The sequence below is a fragment of the Triticum urartu genome, chromosome 1A (assembly GCF_056163025.1).
Source record: "Triticum urartu cultivar PI428250 chromosome 1A, HENAU_Tu73, whole genome shotgun sequence".
In the NCBI taxonomy this organism is placed as follows: Eukaryota; Viridiplantae; Streptophyta; class Magnoliopsida; order Poales; family Poaceae; genus Triticum; species Triticum urartu.
In genome coordinates, this window is record NC_141873.1 from 119,179,316 (window position 1) to 119,185,247 (window position 5,932).

The following is a 5,932-nucleotide window of genomic DNA, read 5'->3' on the forward strand; positions in this document are numbered from 1 at the left end:
TTGATAACCCGACACAGGTAGTAAAGGTAAATTCTCTCTATAGATATGATAAAGCTGAAATCCCATTTACTAAGTTTGCTAGCCCATGCTTAGATGAGTTTGATAAATTTATGGTTAAGCAAGAAGACTTCAATGCTTATTTTGGTAGAGAATTAAAACGCAGTGCTGATATGCTTGAACACTTGGGTGATTATATGGCTAATGTCAAAGGTGAAGTTAAACTTATTAATAAACATGCTTCTATGGTTACCACTCAAGTAGAACAAGTACTTAAAGCTCAAAATGATTTGGTCAATGAATTGAATAGTAAGAATAAGGACTATGTTGTTAGAGTGGCTACTAGAACTAGTAAAATGACTCAGGAACCTTTGTATCCTGACGGCCACCCTAAGAGAATTGAGAAAGATTCTCAGAGAAATAATATAGATGCACCTAGTCCTTCTAAAAGGAAGAAAAAGAAAAATGATAGGACTTTGCATGCTTCTAGTGAACCTATTGCTGAAACACCTGAGAATCCAAATGATATTTCTATTTCTGATGCTGAAACACAATCTGGTAATGAACATGAAACTAGTGATAATGTAAATGATAATGTTCATGTTGATGCTCAACCTAGTAATGATAATGATATAGAACCTGATGTTGATCTTGATAACCCACAATCAAAGAATCAACGGTATGATAAGAAAGACTTTGTTGCTAGGAAACACGGTAAGGAAAGAGAGCCTTGGGTTCAAAAACCCATGCCTTTTCCTCCCAAACCATCCAAGAAAAAGGATGATGAGGATTTTGAGCGCTTTGCTGAAATGATTAGACCTATCTCTTTGCGTATGTGATTAACTGATATGCTCAAAATGAATCCTTATGCTAAGTATATGAAAGATATTGTTACTAACAGAAAGATACCGGAAGCTGAAATTTCCACCATGCTTGCTAATTACACTTTTAAAGGTGGAATACCAAAGAAACTTGGAGATCCAGGAGTACCCACTATACCATGCTCCATTAAAAGAAACTATGTTAAAACTGCTTTATGTGATCATGGAGCCGGTGTTAGTGTTATGCCTCTCTCTTTATATCGTAGACTTGATTTGAATAAGTTGACACCTACTGAAATATCTTTGCAAATGGCTGATAAACCAACTGCTATACCTGCCGGTATTTGTGAGGATGTGCCTGTTGTGGTTGCTAACGTTACTTTTTTAATGGACTTTGTTATTCTTGATATTCCCGAGGACGATAGTATCTCTATTATTCTTGGAAGACCCTTTTTGAATACTGCAGGGGCTGTTATTGATTGCACCAAAGGCAATGTCACTTTTCATGTTAATGGTAATGAGCATACGGTACACTTACCGAGGAAACAACCTCAAGTCCACAGTATCAATTCTATTGGAAAAATTCCATCGATTATTTTTGGAGCTTTTGAATTTCCTCTTCCTACTGTTAAGAAGAAATATGATATTCTTATTGTTGGGGATGTGCATATCCCCGTTGAGGTAACCTAGTCTTATTGAGGTAACAAGACTTGATCAGCCTTGTTAATGGATTCCTTTTGATGATCATGAGATGGATGAATTTAGAAAACACAACTCTCTGTACCCTCTTTCTACTTTCTGTTATTTATATTAAATAAAGCAAAAATAGTAATTTCTGTCTGTTTTCTGATTATCCGTGCAATATAAAAATACCCCGAAAATAAAAGTTCTCCAAATGCCCTGAAATTTAAATATGATTTTTTTCTGGAATATTTGAGAATATTTGGCACTGAGAACACAGCAGGGGGGCATCCACCTGGCCATGAGGGTGGAGGGTGCGCCCCCTGCCTCGTGGGCCCACGATGGCCCTTCTCCACTTATTCCTGCACCCACACACTCCTTCTTCCTCCCACAAACACCATTATCCAGCTCAAGCACGAGTTCTAGCTCATTTTGCTGTGATTTTCGATCTCCTTGCTCAAAGCACCTCTCACAAAACTGCTTTGGGGATTGTTCCTTGGTATGTGACTCCTCCAATGGTCCAATTAGTTTTTTGTTCTAGTGCTTTATTCATTGCATATTTTTGCTGCTTAGGTGACCCTGTTCTTGAGCTTGCATGTCAAATTTATGTGGTTCCAAGTAGTTTTGATGCATGATATAGGCTCTAGGCACTTGTAGGAATAGTTGCTATCAATTTTGTTGAGTTTGGTTCACTTTTATTTGAAGTTACTACAAATTTCAGATTTTTTTTAGAAAATAATGAAGAGATTTTTGAGGGGCTCATCGAGCCGAAGCTCAAAGCAAAAGCAAAATGAAGAAGCAAAGAGGCCCAAATATAATCTGCCTCGCATCGCGGAGGTTCGGCCGTGTGAATGGCCTTGTGATGATTTCTTGAGAGCAGCCAGGATTTATGATGATTTCTATGAATTGGCTGAGAATGCAAGCCTCACCGCCTTCCTCTACGACCAGCGCGAACAGTGTCTCTTACTCACCAATATCTGTGTGCAAAAATTTCATTTCCATGCTAGGAGCTCACCACCTACGGTGGAGTTTTATTTATATGATGAGCATAAGGAGATGTCACTTTGTGATTTTTGTCGGGTTTGTTTGATCCCTTTCGAGGGCATCATAGAGGAACCACATCGCGGCGATGTGGATGGGTTTATTGATACCATCACTGTAGGGGAAACGAGGAAGGTTTTCGATGCACGAACTACTAGCATACACTTTCATGTTCTACATTACTTTACTATATTTGCTAGTAGATGCTTAATTGGGCGCGGAAACTGTGGAAACCTAAGTGCCCCTGATATTGTTATTTTGTGCCACGCCTTATTTCGTGATGATACATTCAGCATGGGTGCTATTATTGCAAAGCGGTTAAATCTTAACCGTACTAAGGGCCCCGTCTTTGGAGGCATCTTCGCCTCGTGCCTAGCTGCACATTTTAACATACCTATTAGGCATTATGAGATGGAAGAAAAATTTATGCCTCCTGTTTATTTAGATTATAAGAGTATGGTAGCACACGATTTTATTGTTAAGAATAGGGAAAATGAGCTCAAATACAAATTGTTCTTTGATAAACATCATCATGAGACTATTACCCTGCCTGCTCCTTCCTTGTTTGATTTATCTGCAGGCAAGTACCTTGTTCCGTTGGAGGCTATTCACGCCTACCGGAACCCTACATCAGCCACAGAGCCAGAGTCGGGACCACAAATTGATCCTCCACGGCAGTCTAATTACCAGTGGGATCTGGAGATGATTGCCAACCAGTGGCAATCAGAGTCTTCTTCTTCACAGTACGACCCCAACTATTACTTTGGATATCCGCCAGGCCATCTGTGGCATTAGACCAACATAGGCCAAAAGCCTAAGCTTGGGGGAGTACGTATTTCTCGCCGACATTACATTCATGTTCACACACTCATTGCTAGATGTCGGTGCTCATACTTTTTCATTGTAATATCCATGCTAGTTTATTTCCTTTTTATGCTTTCTTCTTGTGTGTTTGATAAACCTCAAGAAAAACCAAAAAAATAGCTGTAGCTTTTAGCTAGCTTTAATTTCTATGCTTGTAGTAGTAATTAAAAAGAAAACCCCAAAAGATTTCTTGTTCTTCTTTTTGCTTGTTGGGAGCTTTCCCGTGTAAATAGTTCTATTTCCTTTCTTTTCTTTGGGGGTCCATAGGAGAATACCATGATTAAATTGTTGAAGTGGCTCTTATATGCATTATTATTGATCTGACAAAAGAGCCCATATTGCCTTGTCTTCTCCTGTTTATTGAATGCTTGCAGATTCCAGCTTAGTCAAATGCACGCGCACTATTATTATTATTCACATCATTCGGTCGTGCAAGTGAAAGGCAATTATGATGATATATGATGGACTGATTGAGATGGGAGAAGCTGGTATGAACTCGACCTTTCTTGTTTTTGTAAATATGATTAGTTCATCGTTCCTGATTCAGCCTATTATGAATAAACATGTTTGCGATGACAATTAGAGATCATAGTTTCTTATGCCATTCTTAATTAGCTAGGAGATTATAATGGTTTACCTTGCGTGCCAACATGCTATTAAAATGGTTGTGATGTGGTATGATAGGGTGGTATACTCTTTTGAACGATTCGAGTGGCTTGACTTGGCACATGTTCATGCATGTAGTTGAAACAAAATCAACATAGCCTCTAAGATATTTATGTTCATGGTGCATTATCCTACTCATGCTTGCATTCGGTGTTGATTAATTTTAATGCATGTTCATGACTGTTGTCGCTCTCTAGCTGGTCGCTTCCCAGTCTTTTTCTATCCTTCATCTGTACTAAGCGGGAATACTGCTTGTGCATCCAATCCCATGAACCCCAAAGTTGTTCCATATGAGTCCACCATACCTTCCTATATACGGTATCTACCTGCCGTTCCAAGTAAATTTGTGTGTGCCAAACTCTAAACCTTCAAATAAATATCCTATTTTGTATGCTTGAATAGTTCATGTATCAACTAGAGTTGTCCGTATCTTCCATGTTCGGCGGGTTATTCTCAAGAGGAGTGGACTCCGCTCCTCACTCACGAGAAAATGGATGGTCACCGGGATGCCCGGTCCCATGCTTTATGCAAATCAAATCAAAATAATTGCAAACAAAACTCCCCCTAGGACTCTTGTTAGTTGGAGGCACTCGTTGTTTCGAGCAAGCCATGGATTGATGCTTGTTGGTGGAGGGGGAGTATAAACTTTACCATTCTGTTTGGGAACCACCTATAATGTGTGTAGCATGGAAGATATCGCCTTATCTTGGTTGCTATGTTGACAATGAAAGTATACCGCTCAAAATATTATTCATCTCTATTTCAAAACTGAGCTATGGCACCTCTACAAATCCCTGCTTCCCTCTGCGAAGGGCCTATCTATTTACTTTCATGTTGAGTCATCATCCTCTTATTAAAAAGCACCAGTTGGAGAGCGCCTCTGTCATTTGCATTCATTACTGTTAGTTTACATTGAGTATGACTTGACTGGATCTCCATGAATTGCAATGTCTAGTCAGTCCTTGATCTTTAAAGGTGCTCTCCATTTATGTTTTGCGGTCTCAGAAAGGGCTAGCGAGATACCATCTTGTTATATCATATTATGATTGTTTTGAGAAAGTGTTGTCATCCGAGATTTATTATTATTGCTCGCTAGTTGATTATGCCATTGACATGAGTAAACATGAGACCTAAGAGTTATTGAGAATATGGTTAGTTCATAATCTTTGCTGAAAACTTGAATGTTGGCTTTACATATTTACAACAACAAGAGCAAACAGAGTTTGTAAAAGTTTTTCTTTAACACTTTTAGTTTATCAACTGAATTGCTTGAGGACAAGCGGAGGTTTAAGCTTGGGGGAGTTGATACGTCTCCGTTGTATCTACTTTTCCAAACACTTTTGCCCTTGTTTTGGACTCTAACTTGCATGATTTGAATGGAACTAACCCGGACTGACGTTGTTTTCAGCAGAATTGCCATGGTGTTATTTATGTGCAAAAACAAAAGTTCTCGGAACAACCTGAAACTTCACGGAGATTATTTTTGGAAATAATAAAAATACTAGCAAAATATCAAGACCAGGGGGGCCACACCCTAGCCACGAGGGTGGGGGCGTGCCCCCGTACCTCGTGGGCCCCCTGGAGCTCCTCCGACCTCAACTCCAACTCTATATATTTGTGTTCGGAGAGAAAAAACAGAGAGAAAGATTCATCGCGTTTTACGATAGGAGCCACCGCCAAGCCCTAAACTCTCTCGGGAGGGCCGATCTGCAGTCCGTTCGGGGCTCCGGAGAGGGGAATCCGTCGCCATCGTCATCATCAACCATCCTCCATCACCAATTTGATGATGCTCACCGCCATGCGTGAGTAATTCCATCGTAGGCTTGCTGGACGGTGATGGGTTGGATGAGATTTATCATGTA